The sequence below is a fragment of the Bos taurus genome, chromosome 15 (assembly GCF_002263795.3).
Source record: "Bos taurus isolate L1 Dominette 01449 registration number 42190680 breed Hereford chromosome 15, ARS-UCD2.0, whole genome shotgun sequence".
Lineage (NCBI taxonomy): Eukaryota > Metazoa > Chordata > Mammalia > Artiodactyla > Bovidae > Bos > Bos taurus.
The window spans coordinates 81,166,560-81,185,352 of NC_037342.1; the positions used below are offsets into that span (position 1 = coordinate 81,166,560).

General features: G+C 47.0%; 1 protein-coding gene across 5 annotated transcripts in view; it reads left to right on the forward strand.

Moving 5' to 3' along the window:
- OR6Q1 (olfactory receptor family 6 subfamily Q member 1) overlaps window positions 1-18,793 on the forward strand; it is a 103,222-nt gene that overhangs the window by 44,709 nt on the left and 39,720 nt on the right. Inside the window, exon 3 of one of the 5 annotated variants that reach the window (XR_009490566.1) lies at window positions 8,623-8,928. The exons of the other annotated variants lie outside the window; for them this stretch is intronic. The gene's annotated coding sequence lies outside the window, so the exon portion shown is untranslated. Of the gene's footprint in view, window positions 1-8,622; window positions 8,929-18,793 lie in introns of those variants that run through there. 5 annotated transcript variants of the gene reach the window in all.

Genomic DNA, 18,793 nt, shown 5'->3' on the forward strand with positions numbered 1-18,793 from the left:
GGTTGCACAAGGGCCATCACGATGATGTCAATGCCAGCAGGAGGCTGAGACCTGACACGGCTTTCCTCACAAAGATAGGAGTCAGGCCACAGCCTGCCGCCCCACCCGCAACAGTTCTCTGACCTTTGCCCTCAACTGCTCTTTGTTTCCCTTTACTTCCAAGTGGCAGCAGCAGCCCCTTTTCTTTGAGGGGAGAGCCCCCTCCCATTAAATGGTCTTTACCGGGACTTCCCGGTGGTCCCATGGCTGAGACGCCAGGCCCCCAGTGCAGGGAGTGAACGTGAGCGCTGCTCAGTCGTGTGCGGCTCTTGCGACCCCGTGGACTGAGCGGTCCGTGGACTTCCCAGGCAAGAATACTAGAGTGGGTAGCCTTTCCCTTCCCTAGGGGATTTTCCTGACCCAGGAACCGAGCCCAGGCCTCCCGCATTGTGGGCGGACTCTTTCCCAGCTGAGCCCCCAGGGAAGCCCAAATCCGCGGTCAGGGAACCGAATCCCACATGCTGCAGGCAAGACCTGGCGCAGCCAAATAAACACATACTAAAAAATAATTCTGTCCTTAATTGTTCTTCATTAGAAAGTACAAACTAAGATATACTAATTCAGAAAATTTATACAGTAGACAAGAAAAAGTAGGGTAAAAAATGTTAGGCTTAATCTTTACCTTCAAATACATTCTTAAGGACAGCCAGTTTTTTTCTTCCTCTTTTTAACAAACTTTTAAAAACTGTTCATGGACTTTGTTATAATATTGCTTCTGTTTCACGTTTTGGTCCTTTGTCCATGAGGCCTGTGGGGTCCTAGCTCCCCGTCCAGGAATCAAACGCTTTTGGAAAGGTAAGACAAATTTACCTTTGGAAGGGTAAATTCCAAATTGTTGTGTGAACTTGAAGATTTAAATCAGCAAGTGTCTTAACCACTGGACCGCCAGGAAAGGCCTGGATGACCTCTGTTACTGTGTTTCTTTTTGGATGTTTCTATGTGTGCGGATATACTTAAGAAGTAGATACACAGAGATATACAAACAAAGGTGTTTTTTGGTTTGCTTTTTTCTTTTCTCTTTCCTTTCCTTCCTTTTGTGCTGTGCTCAGTCGTGTCCAACTCATGCGACCCCATGGACTGTAGCCCGCCAGGCTCCTCCATCTATGGAACTTTTCAGGCAAGAGTACTGGAGTGGGTTGCCACTGCCTTCTCTAGGGGCTCTGCCCGACCCACGGATGCAACCTGCGTCTCTTGTGGCTCCTGCGTTGACAGGCAGAGTCTTTACTGCTAGCGCCACCTGGGGGCTTCCCTTGTAGCTCAGCTGGGAAAGAATCCGCCTGCAATGCGGGAGACCTGGGTTCCATCCTTGGTTTGGGAAGATCCCCTGGAGAAGGGAGAGGCTATCCAGTTCAGTGTTCTTGGTCTTCCCTTGTGGCTCAGCTGTGAAAGAATCTGCCTGCAATGTGGGAGACCTGGGTTCGATCCCTGGGTTGGGAAGATCCCCTGGAGAAGGGAATGGCTACCCACTCCAGTATCCTGGCCTGGAGAATTCCGTGGACTGTACAGTCCACGGGGTCGCAAAGAGTCGGACACGACTGAGCGCCCCCGGGAAGCCCTTTCCCTTCCTGCCCTGCTTCCCCTCCCTGTCTCCCCCCCGCTCCGTCCCTCTGTTGTCTCTGGCACACGTGGGACTGTCCTGAAACCCTGTTCCGCAGCCGCTTCTCTCACCCCACGTTGCATCATGGTGCCTCTTTGGCTCTGAGAGACACACATTCCACAGAGGGCGGCTTGTTGTTGCCAATGAGCATGACGTGAGTGTCGGGTTATGTGCGGTGAGTGGAGCTGTGAGCAGGTGGACGTGGGGGCATCTCCATCTGCACCCACACGACCCTGGCGCCGGCTGGACCGCGGGCCCCCAGGCGCTCTCAGACCATCTGCCCACAGCTGTGGGACCCTTTCCTGGCCGGCAGGCGCCAACAGCTGCTCTGGAGTTTGGAAGGAGCCTCTGTCTCCAGGGGCAGCCTGGCCAGCACTAGATTGTAAGGCTTGCTCCAAAGCAGGAACTTCTCCTGACAGGACTGGCAAACTCCTCTACAAAATGAAGAGGAGTGGGCCCAAGGGGCCTGGAGTTCAAGCATTCCCCTCCCCACATGGACTGATGGGTTTGCCTTAATTAAAAAAAAAACTTTATCAGAATGTCAAGAGCCCTCCTATATGATCCAAGCAAATCAGCTTTCCTTCCCCTTCTTATGGAGAAAAATTGAGAGAATAATAAAATAAACACCTGTATATCTTTCACTCAGATTCATAGCACTTTCCCCCACATTTGCTTTGCTTACTTTTCTTTCTCTCTAAAAGTATGTGTGTGTATATATATACACACACACACACACATAGATGAGTTTCCCAGGTGGTGCTAGTGGTAGAGAATCCACCTGCAAAGCAGGAGATATAGCAGACGTGGATTTGATCCCTGGATGGGGAAGATCCCCTGGAGGAGGGCACGGGAACCCACTCCAGTATTCCTGCCTGGAAAATTCCACGCACAAAAGAGCTTGGCGGGCTACTGTCCACGATGTCACAAGAGTCAGACACAACCTGACTAAGGAGCACACACACGTGCGTGCTTGCTAAGTCACTTCAGTTGTGTCCGACTCTTTGCGACCCTACGGACCACAGTCCTCCAGGCTCCTCTGTCCATGGGATTCTCCAGCAAGAACACTGGAGTGGGTGGCTGTGCCCTCCTCCAGGGGATCTTCCCCATCCAGGGATTGAACCCACATGTCTTACGTCTCCTGCTTTGGCAGGTGGGTTCTTTTTACCATTATCACCACCTGGGAAGCTCCCCCCCTACATATATAAATTATAAATATTTATGCATGTATATATTTAAACACTTAATTTGATTAAATTTTGGTTTTTGGCCACACCATGTGGCTTGTGGGTTCTTAGTTCGACCAGGGATGGAAAGTGGCCCCCAGCAGTGAAAGTGCCGAGTCCTAATCACTGGGCCTTCAGAGACTTCCCAGTTCTATTTTTAACTGTGGTTCCAGAATAAATCACATATTACACATCCAAAGTAAATCACAACTCTAATTTCTCCATTCCAAGCTATTTCTAATATTCCTTTACCAATTAGCTAGCCCTAAGGGGTTGAATAAACTTCCTTTCTCTCAGATAAGTTTCTGTCTTTAGTTCAGCTGCTTAGAATGTTAAAGCTGAGGCCCTTGTGAGTCTAGCTGCTTTCTTTGAGTTGCAGGGTGGTCCTCGAGAGTGCACACTTCCCAGGGGCAGACATATTTGCTTTGTTATTGCTGTTTGTCCATTGTTCAAAACAGTACCTGGCACAGTATCTGTCTGACTCTGTGCGACCCCATAGACGGCAGCCCACCAGGCTCCTCTGTCCGTGGGATTTTCCAGGCAAGAGCACTGGAGTGGGTTGCCATTGGCTTCCCACATAGCAAATACTCGGTAACTAAACGTTTGCTGAGTGATTTATTGTGGCTTCAGCGATCACTTAAGAGCTACAGGCAGCAAAAAAGAGGATGAGATGCAAAAGCCAAGAAAACAAAACATTCCTGGGAAATCCATGATTAATGGATTAAAATCCATCGCTCAATCTACTTGAGATCCATTGGCTGGAGCTCAGGGCTACCCACAGAGAGGCTGGAACATAAGGTTTTGCATTGGGCACGTTGCTGCCGCACACACACACACACACACACACACAAGCTGCTTTTCTCTAAGGAAGAGGGGACTTCATATGGAGCAGCAAAGGAGAGAACTTTTTCTGGGCCTTAGGCACCTGCCTGTGGATGATTCTGCCTGGAGAGTGTGAGAAATCTAGACAGACGATAGATAACAAGGGGTCAGTCCACAGAAAAGGGGCCCAAAGCAACAGCTTCTCAGAAAACTGATCGGGATTAGTAGAGAAACAGCTCTGATGGTGACTTTGTGACTGTTTTCTGTTTGCAAGGGACCAGATGTCTTATTTGTGCCCAACCTACTGAACTGCGGGGCCAACACAGTTCCTAAGAAGCTAAAAATGGACTTGGAGGTTCAGTCACTGGCCTGAGCTGAGCTCCACTACTGGTCAATTCTGAACTGACAAGATAACGAACTGTTTGAATCAGACAATCTTCTTTCCTGTGAACTGCATGGCTTTTACCTTTATCTTGCTGCTTGCCTTTGGTTGGCAAGACTGTCTTCATGGGGTTCCTATACTCCGTGCGTATCCAGAACTGGTGACATGCCTTGTGGAGCCCGGGCAAAATGAAAACGTGGGGCCCTTTGCTTTGGGATTTCAGGATGATGATCGTGAAATTGTAAACCAAGTGTGGGGCCGTCTGAGCACAAGGGCCCTGTCTGGGCAGTTCAGGAAGTGTTTGCACAGGTCACAAGCTCCTGAAGCTGGCTTGCCAGATCCTTACATGCGATGAACCCACAAGACTGGGACCAGTCACCTCTGACTTATTTTTGACAGTTAACCTGAAGATCCCACCCCACAGGATCGACTCCCTCTGAGTTGGATCAGATTTTCCCTGCTTGGCCTGGCAGTGAACTCAGACTCACTCACACTCATGGTGAATCAGAACTTGTTATTTTAAAATTCTATCAATGGCAATTTTAGAGTGGCTGCCACGGAATACTTAGACTAGTTAAACGTGGGAATTGAGACTACGGTTTATGTGTGTGTGTGTTTCCTTCTATGACTCCACCGAAATGTCAGCAAAAGAAAAGTAAAAGGTATGAATCCACAAGGATAAAGATATCACGGGAGGTGAGCAGAGCAGCTGAGAGAGAAAGAAAGCTAAATCTAAAGCCCCTAGAAAGGGGCTGCTGCTGCTGCTGCTAAGTTGCTTCAGTCGTGTCCGACTCTGTGCGACCCCATAGACGGCAGCCCACTAGAGTCCTCTGCCCCTGGGATTCTCCAGGCAAGAATTCTGGAGTGGGTTGCCATTTGGGAGAAGCTAACAAGGCATGAGTTGAGTCTTTCTGCAGAAACCCTTAAAGACTCAGGAGCTGGCACCCAGGCATCTTTTTTTGTGTGTTTTTTTGGCTGCTTGGCTTGTGGGATCTTAGTTCCCCGACCAGGGATTGAACCCCAGCCCTTGGGGGTAAAAGAGTCAAATCCCAACCACTGGACTGCCAGGGAATTCTCTAGCAGCTGTCTCTAGAGTTAGGGGTAGGCTGGGGCTGAAAACAGGAAGCCAACAGGAAGTCCAAACAAAAAACGGTTGTACCCCAGATTGGTTCTCTTGCTCCAAGAAAGACTGAGAGCAATTTTTTTTTCGCTGTAGAAGTCGACACACAGAGCTTTTGGATTTGGGAATGCCATGCAGAACTGAGGGCAGTAGTTGAGTACCGGTTGCCAACAGAGACTAATGAAAATCTACAGGAAGGCTGCCTGGCTTGCTGATAGCCAAACGGCCCCCAAAGTGCCGAGGCCAGGCTTCCAGCAGGGACGCAGGGAAGTCCCCTCTGGGGTGACCACCAGCCAGGAGAAGAGGCTATCTTGGCCCCCCATCTCCAGAGGTCAGCACCCCTCTAAACTGCCCTTTGCTGATGTCTATAAGCAAGAAACCCAGGCACGCCGAGTTGTGCTTCGCTCTTCAATGTGAGTGGACAAAGTAGGGGAAAGATACTAGAAGAAAAGACAAGATAAAAGTCAAGGAACAGGAGAAGGACTTGGGGGAAACAGAATACAGAGGTTAGACGTCAGCTTTGTAATTAATATAGCACGAGAGGACACCACTTCACATCACTTTCTAGTTCCATTTCTTGCTTAAATCTATTACCTCTCAACGTGACACAATCTATTAGTTGTTCACTCTCTGTTGCTCCTCGTTGAATAGCCCACTGTATGAGAGCAGGAGCTCTGTTCATTTTTCTATCATCTGCTCATGACTGTCACAGAGTAAGTGCTCAACCCATGCTGTTGACTGAATGGATAAAAACTGTTTATAAACAAAAACAGGGCACTGTAAAGAAGGCGCAATGACAAGCAGAAGAGACACTGGAATAATAATAGTGTGCTAAGAGAATTTAAAAATCCAGGGACTTCCCTGCTGGCCCAGGGGTTCAGAGCCCACCTGCCAAGGCAGGGCACGAGTTCGATTCCTGGCCCAGGAAGATCTCTCAGGCCACGAAGCAGCTAAGCCCGTGTGCTGCAGCTGCGGGGCCTGAGGACTGCAACCACTGGGGCCCACCTACCTAGAGCCTGCGCTCGGCAACAAGGGAAGCCACGGAGATGAGAGCCCACGAGCCACAGGGACGAGTAGCCCCTGCTCACTGCAACTAGGGAAAGCCCACAAGTAGTAATGGATACCCAGCGCAGCCAAAACTAACTAACTAAACAATAATGGACTGACTCGCCAAAAGAAAAAGAAAATTTAAAAATTCAGTTCAGTTCAGTTCAGTCACTCAGTCGTGTCTGACTCTTTGCAACCCCATGAATCGAAGCACGCCTGGCCTCCCTGTCCATCACCAACTCCCGGAGTTCACTCAGACTCACGTCCATCAGTAGGAGATTTAGAAAATAAAAGTGAGGAAATATCCTCAAATATAGAATAAAACAATGAAAAATAATTTAAAAAACCAGAAGAAAATTGGAAAGATTAACCAAAGAGTTTTAGCATCTGACTAATAGAAGTTCCAAAAAGAAAGAATAGAAAAATCGGAAGGGAAACGGTTGGCACAGAAACGATGAAGAAAAATTCTCAGAAATAAAAGGTATTTTCAGAATTCAAATTCACTGAGTCTGGAAAAATAAATACATACCATCTCAAAGCACCACTCAGGAAATTTCAGTTTTAGGGTTAATTATAAGATCCTAGAAAGCTTCAATGGCACCCCACTCCAGTACTCTTGCCTGGAAAATCCCATGGATGGAGGAGCCTGGTAGGCTGCAGTCCATGGGGTCGCGAAGAGTCGGACACGACTGAGTGACTTCACTTTTACTTTTCACTTTCACGCATTGGAGAAGGAAATGGCAATCCACTCCAATGTTCTTGCCTGGAGAGTCCCAGGGACGGGGGAGCCTGGTGGGCTGCCGTCTATGGGGTCGCACAGAGTCGGACACGACTGAAGTGACTTAGCAGCAGAAAGCTTCTAGAGAGTAAAATAACCACAAATAAAAGATGAGTGTCAGAATGGCATTGGGCCTCCCAGCAGAACACTGGAAACCAGAAGACGGGGACAACGCGTTCAAAGACTGAGAGAGTATGATCTGCACCTTCCAATTCTGCGCTCAGACACAGTGTTACGGGGGTGGTGCAAGAAAGAACTGCTCAGACACGCCAGGTCGAAAATATACACCGTCGATCAACCTGTGTCAGGAAGCCCCAGAGAGCGCATCAAAATTAGGAACTAAACCAAGAGAAGATCTCAGATTGAGAGGGGAAACGTATTCCCATCCCGACGGTATTCTCAGGACGAGCCCTCCGCATCAGATCAAGAGGGCGGCCAGTCCAGAGAGGAGCAGCAGTGTGCAGGGTCCCAGGAGATGCGTCTTTGAGAAACTCACGCAACTCGTGGCTTACCTGATGCATTTGTCTGGGCGTGGATGTTGAGTTGTGTTTGGTACTAGTCTGGGGATAGTTTGAGTCAATCGTACGTATATAAAAAGCCAAGCAAATGAAAAACGAAGGCAATATGAACTCAGGAAAAGCAAACTGCCCTGTAAGAAAGGGTATGTGATCGTAACATGCCAGACGACTCAGCCAAGAATTACATTTTTGTAGTCAGCCATGTCATGTAAGCCTTAAGTAGCAATTTTAACAAAAAATCTTGATACAACTTCATCGAGAGAATGTCCAGGGTATATAGGGATGTGTGGGTTAAAAGAATGAAACCCTTGTTTCCTATCCTGTGAAGTCCAAAGTTAAAATTTTGAAACAAAAAAAAAGAAACAAGAAACACCCATAGGCACGTGATTTAGGAACACGATGGTGAACAGGCCAAGGAACAAACGGAGTTGAGAGGGGTCGCCTTGGGGTGTGGAGGCTGGGCACAGGCAGGGCTGAGGGTAGGGAAGGTTTTTCTGTCGCAAGCCTCGTGGTACCCGTTCACTCTTTAAATTGCACAAGGAAGTCCTTTGATGCTAAAAGTGATTAAAGGCGGTTTGCTAACGGGCTGATGCGCGGAACACCCTCTGTCATCTGTCCGCCTCTTGGCGTGGTGTTCACAGCGAGGGCTTGAGGGCAGCGTCGGCCTTGGAGCTTAGTCATGTGGAGTGTGACGTCTTCTTTGAAGCCATCACGAGCTTATCATGTTCTAGTCTCGCTGGGAACAGAAGGTCTGGGAACCAAGGGCTGGGAGATGGGCATGGAGCCTTTCACTACAGATGGAAGGATAAACAAGCATGCGTATACCATACAAACATCTGGCTATTTCTTCCAACGGGAAAAACTGCAACCCCCTTCTGACTTCACTTGCCCCCAGCTCTTTCCTATTTTTGTGTCACTTTGTAGCCACATTGTTCCAGGTCGTGGTCCTTACTTAGTGTCGTGAGGTCTTCTCCCCGGCTGCCTTGAACACTGTCCAGTCTGTGCTCGCTAAAAACGCTGCTTCTTTCAAGATCTTTAACAGCCTCTGTGTTACTAAGTCCAATGGTGAATTTTGTTTTTATCTTCCTACTGACAGCATTTGATTCAGCTGATGGCATTGGATTCTCTGCAACACTTTGTACTCAGAAGGAGGGCTCAGGGTCATTGATTCTTCTGTTCCATGGCAGAAGGGGAAGAGAGCTGAAGGATCACCCTGGAGATTTCCGCTGCTTCAGCCTGGGAGACAGACATCTCCTCTTCTCACATATCATTGGCCACAACCAACCTTCTCTGTGCCCAGGAAGAGGAAAATAAATGGGATTTGGTGAACAAAAAGCATGACCTTGACTCAGTTACTCTTCAGGGTGTACGTGTGTGAGGGGCCAAGGGAGTACATGGACCATCGTGGAATTGTAGTTGTGTGTGGTTATGACATGTGCTTTATTATAAAAAAGTTTTTTAATACAATTCCCAAAGTGAGCTCTCTTCTTATCTCCTGCTTCGGATTTACGGCATCCATAGTCTCCACCTTTGCCCTGAAACAACGTTACTGCAGGACTCAGCAACTCCTTCAATTCTTTCACTCTTTACAACAGCCTGCAGACTTTTAGCCTCCTCTTAGACACTGGGAAGTGAAGACTGGAGAGGTTACATGCTTTGTCTGAGGTCACACAGCTAGCAAGTGGCTGACTTGGATGCCAGCGTGAGGGTCTGGGTTTCTGGCTTTGTTTCTGACCTCATCCTGCGGTCTTGGAGGGGGTAGACCCTATCAGAGACGAAGCGTCATCTTCCCATGACGTGTGGGCGCCTTCCAGCCCCAGAGCTCTCTGCTGCCCTCTCCTGACGTTCACAGTCCTGGGTGAGAAGTTGCTGTAGCTCCGGAGCGCGCGTGATCTGACAGTCCCTAAGGCTGCAAGCTGTCTCCCTTCTTCTGGATATTTCACACCCCCCATCTCGCCTAATTCCCAGGCACTGAGTACATAGTAGGCACCGGGAAATATGCCTCTTGATTAATGTCTTAGAGCAGCAACACTGATGGGGTTGTCAGAGTACCTTAATGTTCCCACTACTGATGACTGTACACACATAATCCCATGGGTTCCTCATAACGACTCTGTAAGGAAGTGCTCTTAAGTCTCTGACACATGGGAAAACTGAAGCAGAGAGGATGCAGCAACGTGCTCAAGACTATTCACTTACTAACTATTCTATATACTGTCAATGGCCAGACCATGGCTTAGATGTTGGGATATAATTTTAAGTTCTCTGCATTTAAACAATGATTCAGAGATGTAGCTGGAGTTAGAACTCAGATTTGTTCTGATTGTTTAATAAAACTAAAACATACTGCGTCTCTTCCTTCGAGGATGATTGTAAGGCTATTTTCTTTGTGAAGTTTTCTTTGAGTCTTCCTGTCTCCCTCCCAGATCAGATATGGAAGCACAATTAACGTCCTGCAAGTCCTCGGGGTTACAAAAGCACTCTTGACAGCCTCTCTGTCTCCTGGCCCCAGACATGAAGCTCTGGATGGCATCTTCTCGGGATGGCAAATGTCGGCTACTTGTGAATTACTGCCTGGGCTTGAGCTGTTTAGCAGGCATTGCTAATCCGTTACGACACCCTTTCAGAGACACAGCCTGGGAATCCTCTCTGCCTCCCCTCTGGACTACCACAGATTGCTGTAAAGGGCTTTTGATCCTCAAGGCTTTGCTCTGACACGCACTGCCACGTGGTGTGATGGGTGGGCCAGTTTGGGAGTGTCTCGGTGGGGAGAGCTGGGGCGAGCGTGCCTGTCAGACGACAGCAGTAAGCACAGCGCGTGTTTCTGGTCGGGGTGGTGATCTGACCCCTTGGGAGACAGTGCGATGCTACTTCATGACGTCCACTCAGACTGCAGGAGAGGTGAGCTTTCTTTTCCACTGGATTTGTGTGCAAGGTCATAAATCTGGAGCTCCTGGCAGCCCCTTGGCCACTGAGTGGAGGGGGCTTGTTGAGAGTGAAGCCAACACGGAAGTGGATAGAACCGGGAGATGGAGAAAGTTGGCTCTGGGGACTCTTGGGTTCTACAAACCCATAGGTTGTCATTCTCTCTTTTTTCCCCCAAATTGAAGTATACCTGCCGTACGATGTTATATAAATTATAGCTGTACCATATAGTGATTCATAATTTTTATTTATTTTAAAAAATTCGAATGGCATGTAATCTTTTTTTTTTAAATTTTTGCTCCTCAATGTTTATTTCTTCAGGATAGATTTTCGGACGTAATCCCAAGAAGAAAAAAGTAAATATTGAAAAACGTTTGATACCAATTTCCCAACTACACAAAACAATTCCTTACAAAAAAAATCCTTACACAATATTTGTTGAGTGGCTAGATAAATGAAGAAATAAAACTTTAAATGTGCTAACACACTGTCCAAACAAGCTTGTACACCTGAGGCTACACAGTAATGACCACGGATTGTTGTATCTCTCCTGTCTCTTCCTAATTTTGACGAGCAGAAGCAGCATCTCACAGTTCTTTTTCCTTTGTAACAGGAAAAGCTGTGCATTGTTTTTCATATTCCTTTTTTTTTTTAACTGATACATATTTTGCCTCTTTTTTTGAATTTCCTTCCCATTTAGGTCACCACAGAGCACTGATTAGAATTCCCTGAGCGATACAGCAGGTTCTCATCGGTTATCTGTTTTATTAGTCAGTGTTCGTCGCTCAGTCGCGTCTGACTTTGCGACCCTGTGGACTGCAGCCCGCCAGGCTCCTCTGTCCATGATCCTCTCCAGGCAAGAATGCTGGAGTGGGTTCCCATTTCCTTCTCCCATTTTATACATTGTATCAATATTATATCAATCTCCCAATCCATCCCACCCTGATTGGCAAGTTTCAAATGTTCCACTCCATTTATAGTTACTATAAAGTAGTGACTGTGTTACCTTTACCCTACCAGGTGTCCTTGTAGTTTATCTTGTACACAATAGTCTACGCCTCTCGCCTCTCGATTCCCTTTTCCCGTGCGGCCCCTGCCCTCTTCCCTCTCGCCACTGGCAGCAGCTAAGTTACTGTCTCTGTCTGTGAGTCTGCTTCTGTTTCTCGACATTTGCTAGTTTGTCAGATTCCACAAGTAAGTGTTATCATAAAGTATTTGTCTTTCTCTGACAGATAAATTTGAATTCCTGATTAAGAGAGCGGGAGTCAGTTTTTCTGTTATTTGCAACCAACATATTCCTGATAGACAAGGTCTCATTTTATAGATAAGGAACCTGAGGACCAGAGAAGGGGTAGTGAGGTCCCCAACGGCACCAGTGTGGTAAGGGGCATTCATCGCCTCAGCCACCCACCTTTAAAGAAACCTGGGGACTTCCCTGGTGGTACAGTGGATAAGAAGTCCCCTGCCACTGCAGGGGACACGGGTTCAATCCCTGGCCCAGGAAGATTCCACATGCCTCGGAGCAACGAAGCCCCTGTGCCACAACGGCTGAGCCCACACTCCAGGGCCCGTGAGTCACAGCGCCTGAGCCCCTGTGCTGGAAGGACTGAAGCTCCAGGGCCCGTGAGCCACAGGGCCCGAGCCCCTGTGCTGGAAGGACTGAAGCTCCAGGGCCCGTGAGTCACAGCTCCTGAGCCCCTGTGCTGGAAGGACTGAAGCTCCAGGGCCCGTGAGTCACAGCGCCCAAGCCCCTGTGCTGGAAGGACTGAAGCCCCTGTGCCCAGGCCTGTGCTCGGCAACAGGAGAGGCCAGCACAGTGAGAAGCCCCACTCACGGCGAGGAGCAGCCCCACTCACCACAACTAGGCAAGCCCCTGCGCAGCAGCAAAGACCCAGCACAACCAAAACAAATAAATGAAATAAAAAATAACCGTGGTCTCCAGTGCCTCCTTGTTCCTGTAGTTGTTCAGTCGCTAAGTCATATCCACATCTTTGTGACTCCATGGACTGCAGCATGCCAAGCTTTCCCTGGCATTGGGACCCTGGCAACATCCTGAGTACACAGGGATTATACAGATAGCCCTGTTATCCATGCAATTTACTTCTGAATCTCTTCATAATTGTTTTTAAGGGCTGTTCCTGGTCAATTCTCCTTTCCCGGGACTTCTAGGGATAGCTGAAATTCAGATCAAGCAGTCTTACCATACAATTGAACTAATACATTTGTTTCACAGAGACCGTTGTATCATGCACACACACACAGACACACCCCCCCAAACATTTAATTGTTGATGCTTCGCTCATGTGTGAGCTCCTGGGGGATGGGCTACCCCGTGCTTCAGACTTCACCCCGTTTCCCTGCTATGGACGGATGTCCCTGAAGGCTGCTACAATGATCCTCCCCAAGGCCAGTGTTGGACACGCATTTGTCTGGTTTGATTTTCTTTTTCTTTTGCACTCAAGTTGCCTTGAATCTTGGAGTCTGAGCTAATTTGCTCCCTCTCTGTATCCACAGTATAAATTATTTTCACAAGTGCTTGCCTTGGTATCCGCTACAGCAAATCTTTTCTGAGCACCTTTAATCTATTTATTCATTCACTCCACAGTGACTCAACTCTATGTCTTAGGCAGAAAGCTATGAACAGCACAGATAAATCCCAGCTCTCGTAGAAGGTACTTATACATTCCAGAGGGCCTAGGAGCTGTTTTGTCTTCCTGCAGCTTCTTTGGGTTTACAAAACCTGTGCATCTATGTTAATAGCTTTTTATTTGTTGTGTACAGGGTGAGGTTTACTGGAAGGAAGGAAAACTTTATTTCATTGGTGATAATCATCTTTTTCTGTTTTTAATCCTTTCTCCTGTTGGCTGGAGAGTTGTTTCCTGGTCCCTTTTGTTTCTCTCTTCCTGTTGATCCTCTAAAGACGTCTATACCCCCTGGATCCTCTGGCCCCTTCGAGTGCATGCGTGCACCAGGTGTATCCTAGCAGACTCAAGCAATGTAGACAGCGTGATCCGTGCCCTACCCGGAGCACCAATTCCATCCTCCCTACAGCCTGAGGATCCATAAGGTTGGGTATCACAGGAAAAGACTTTTCTAAAATGAGTTAACTTCAAATCTTTATTTCAATTTCTTTCAACTTTATTACTATTTGAATCCTGAATGCTCAGGATAAATTCAGTTCATACTTAGTCTTGACAGCCTCTTACATGCCTGGTGCTTCAGTAACATGCCACAGATGGAGACAAAATTAAGCCTGGCTAAGGTGGCATTCGATACCACAAAACTAACCTGGTTGGATGGCATCAGTGACTCAACGGACATGAGTTTGGGCAAACTGAGGAAGATGGTGAAGGACAGGGAAGCGTGGCATGCTGCAGTCCACGGGGTTACAAAGAGTCGGACACGACTGAGCGACTGAGCAGGAACAGCAACGAGGTGGCTGTGGGGACCACAAAACTGGCCTGGCCTGGCCACGCTGGGCATCAGAATTTTGACCACAGTGAAGATTTATGCAATCTAAACATCTAACTTTATCTATTGACAGCCAGTGTGAGGTGGAGTTCATGCTGTGAGAATCTCCTCTGCTCTACAAACGTAGCAAGTACTGGATAAGACAAACACAAACAGTAAACCGAAGAAGGCAGTCAGGCTTAGATAGCAGACAGGCACTTTCGAAGGTCCAGCTGGCACAGACCAGGAGTGAAGGGGGAGGTGGACCCGTGGTCTGGATGCTGAGGCACTTCGTGGAGGGAACTGAGTCGAGAGCGTTTCCTGTGAAATGAGGAAACAGAGGCAGGCTCACGGACTAAAGCCCAGCGTGAGGGCGGAATTCATTTCTCATCCTCCACCTGCATGGGGAGAGGTTAGAAATAGACCTGCTGCCAAACGCTGAAGGAGCAGTGGCTCCCCTCCAGCTCCAGGCTGGGAGCGATGGCTGAGTCAGCCTCCCCCCGACCCAGCCTGCACCGGCCACAGCCCACTGGCTCTGTAGAATGGTCCCTCTGGCTTCCTGCGGTAGGTTTGGCTGGGGGACCCCCAAAGCTGCTAAGCAGGACAATGGGATATATAGGTAAAGGAGAAGAGGGAAGGGAGAGAGAGAGGAGAGGGGGCTGAAACAAACACACCACCTCATATTCCAAATAAGACTATAAACCAAAGCAAAAAATTACAGGCCAGTATCACCAATGAACATGGTGCAGAACTCCTCAACAAAATTCTAGCAAACAGAATCCAACAACATGTTAAAAAGATCATACATCATGACCAAGTGGGCTTTATCCCAGGGATGCAAGGATTCTTCAATGTTCACAAATCAATCATTGTGATACACCACATTAACAAACTGAAAGAGAAAAGCCATATGATTATCTCAGTACATGCAGAGAAAGCCTTTGACAAAATTCAACATCCATTTACGATAAAAACCCTCCAGAAAGAAAGCAGGCATAGAAGGAACATACCTCAACATAATAAAAGCCATATATGATAAACCCACAGCAAACATTATCCTCATTGGTGAAAAATTGAAAGCATTTCCCATAAAGTCAGGAACAAGACAAGGGTGCCCACTCTCACCACTACTATTCAGCATAAAAAAATTGATGAATAAAAGCTAGTACTAAGAAAAGTAGCCAACAAACCAACAGTTAGAACAGGAGTTCACTTCTGATGAGACTGATTTTACAGAATGATTAGACAAGGCTTAGGACTTCCCTGGTAGTCCGATGGTTTAGACTCCACACTTCCACTGCAGGGGACACAGGTTTGATCCCAAGTTGGGGAATTAGGACTGTGGATGCTGCATGCCCCAAAATTGAAAAAAAAAATGTAGACAAAGCTTTCAAGTAAATATACCGATTGTTTCAAAGAAGTAAATAAAATAAAAACTTCTACTTCAATAACAAAAAGATTGGCTGTAAAAGAGTGGGGAGATATGAGAAAGAGCAAGTTAGGATATCTGAACATGAAGAAATGATCACATGGGGCTTTGAGGTAGGTGGCTATTTGGTTATACATATTAACATGCAGGTTCACAATCCTTCTAAAGCACAGTGAAATCACAGTAAAGAGATTAAAGACAGGAGAAAAGAAACCAACAAGAAGGGGGAGGACAGGTGAAGAGACCACGGCAACAGTGTTTCGGAATCCGGAGAGGAGAGGAAGGAGTGGTCACCGATTAGTAAACCAGCCAGACCTTGAGTCATTGTGGTCTCAGGAAGCTCAAAAAACCCCAATTCATCCTGCTGCTGCTAAGTCGCTTTAGTCGTGTCCGACTCTATGAGACCCCATAGACGGCAGCCCACCAGGCTCCCCCATCCCTGGGTTTCTCCAGGCAAGAACACTGGAGTGGGTTGCCATTTCCTCCTCCAATGCATGAAAGTGGAAAGTGAAAGTGAAGTTGCTCAGTCGTGTCTGACTCTTAGCAACCCCATGGACTGCAGCCTACCAGGCTCCTCCACCCATGAGATTTTCCAGGCAAGAGTACTGGAGTGGGGTGCCATCGCCTTCTCCGCAATTCACCCTGAGAACCCTCTAAATCCCCAGAACTAGCAACTCCAGAAGACTCTGCACCTGGGGCAAAAGTAGAGGCTAAACCAGAAGGGTTGAGTGCAAGTTGTTTGAAAAGCAAGTGCGCCTCGCTTTTCTCTCCCCCACAGTGCTCTCTCATCCAAGGAACACTGTAAGATGATGAAACAGAGCCTGTGTGTCCGTGTGCATCAGGCGTGGCTGGGGGTGGGACTACCATGTTGAAAGCCAGGGGTCTTGAGTGACCGTGTGTGGAAAGACTATGAAATGCTGAGACACCCAGGACTTTCCCTCTTGGCTCTAGAATGCTGGGGGCCTGAACTGGACCGTCCAGTAAGTGTTTGGAAGATTCTTCTATGAGAAATAGAGCCAAAGAAGAAAGTCCTAAAGATAAAGACATGGAGAGGCTCCCCCAAGAAGTGACCTACTCAGACCACCGTAGGGGAAAGCTCCTAAGTCACACTCACCTGCCCAGAACTCCTGCTTGATCCTAAAGTGGCTCAGATGGTAAAGAACCTGCCTTGAATGCGGGAGACCCGGGTTCAGTCCCTTGGTCGGGAAGATCCCCTGGAAAAAGGAGTGGCTACCCACTCCAGTATGCTTGCCTGGAGAATCCGATGGACAGAGGAGCCTGGCGGGCTACAGTCCATAGGGTTGCTAAGGGTTGGGCATGACTGAGCGACGAACACTTTATACTTTGTCCCGAGGAGATGATCTAAGATTACTAGACAGTTGAGGGAAGCCTCTAGTGTGGAACACAGACAGCACAATGAACAGAAGAAAGCAACTTGGAGGGAATGGAGACTATATAGGGGGAGGAGGAAGCAGAGAACCAAAAATTGTAAAGTCAGTGTTGTTAGAGAAAAAGAGATTGTGTTTATGTAACAGAATGTTAAAAATTCAGAATTTTTTTTAAAAGGACAATTAGAAATTAAAAACATGATGGCAGAAATGAAAAAACTCTGTGAAAGTGCTGGAAGCCGAAGTTAACGAAGTTGCCTAGAAATCAGAACAAAAGCATGGAGCATAGAGGGGAAAATAAGAGAGAAAAGATAAAACATTTAACGTATGAATAATGTTAGCTCTAGAGGGAGAGAACGAAGGAAATGGATGGGGGAAAAGGAATAAAATAATTCTGGAAAACTTCCCAGGTTAAAGTACACGAATGTGGATGCTAAAAGAGCTCACCAAATGCCGAGTAGAATGGGTCATAATACAGCCAACCAAGGCACATCCTTGTGAGATTTCAAAACCTAGGGAAACAGAGACGATCCTAATGTGTTTCAGAGAAAAACACACACACATTCAAAGGACCATGAATGATAAGGTCTTTAGTGTCTCAAGAAGAACGTAGATAAGAATGGAGTGATATCTCATAAATGTTAAAGGAAAGAATCTAGAATTCTATATCCAGTCAACCTATCAATAGAGTGTGGATTCTTAGAAACCCCCCAAAGAAAGAAACTCCAAATATCAGAAAGTATACGTTCTCACTGCTGTAAAGCATATTGGCGCAACATTGTAGATAAACCATACTTCAATTTTAAAGAAACATTGAAAGTATACTTTCCCATGCCTTTTCTTAGAGGGCCTTTGTGGAAGGGTGTGCTCCATACCATGAAGGGTGTAAGTCAAGAAAGGGAGCTAACCGAGACGCGGGGAGCCAGCGCAGAGCAGAGTGAAGGCAGCCCCGGAAGTGATGGTGACGGGGAACCCGCGCGTGGACAGATAATACCCGCGCAGAGGACGGAATCCAACAGGTGCAGACTGGAAAATGCCGGGTTATCACACACGCTTCTAGAGTCACTGCGTGCATAGGCAGCAATATGTACCTACAGGAAGGTTTCCTCTCATTCAGGCCAAGCCGACTGTCCTCTGCCCTGAAGTCCCTGGAGACCAGGAGGCTCTTGCCATATTGTTGATAAAAAGACACACCAGATCTTTTTTAGCTTTCTGATTTATATTGGAGTGTAGCCGATTAACAATGTTGTGATACTTTCAGGTGGACAGCAAAGGGACTCAGCCACAGACATGTGTGTGTCCACTCTCCCCCAAACTCCCCTCCACCCAGGCTGCCTCACGACACCGAGCAGAGTTCCCTGTGCTTTACAGTAGGTCCGTGTTGGTTATCCGTTTTAAATACAGCAGGGCACAGCAGACTTTGGTGCAGTCATCCCCATCAAGCCCTCATTCCGTCTCAGGCATAAGGACTCGTCCCTGTGGGCATTATCGGGAAAAGTGAAGGCTCCTTTGACTCTGAGGTGGGCACTGTGCTCGGTCCCGAGTTTTCAAGCCTGATCTAACCCAGACTGCTTTTTCTCACTGTGCCTGGTACCTAGTAATCCCCACCACATAATTAAGTTATGAATAATTTAAACGATAAAATGTAGTTAACGCATCCCTACCATCTCTTTTTCCACCTTTTGGGAAACTTAAGAATGCAACCTTGAATCACTCTGAGTAAAGATGAAATAGATGACACAATAATAAAATATTTATAGCTGAACAATAATAAATGTGCTAAAATTAAAAAAAAATTGCTTGATGTAACTACAGTGGTGTCTAGAGGAAAATATACAGCTTAATTGTATTTGTTATAAATGAGAAAAATGAAAATAAATGTGGAGTCCACTAAAAAACAAAAAGAACAATGAAGTAGCTTATTAGTAGAAGAAGGGAAATAACAAATATAAGAGAATAAGTTAATTAATTAGACATTTAGAGAGGACACAAAACCAAAAACTTATTCTTTGAAAAAAGGAAAATAATGAAATAGTTAAAGAGGTAGTAAAACTCATCAAGAAATAGAAGACATG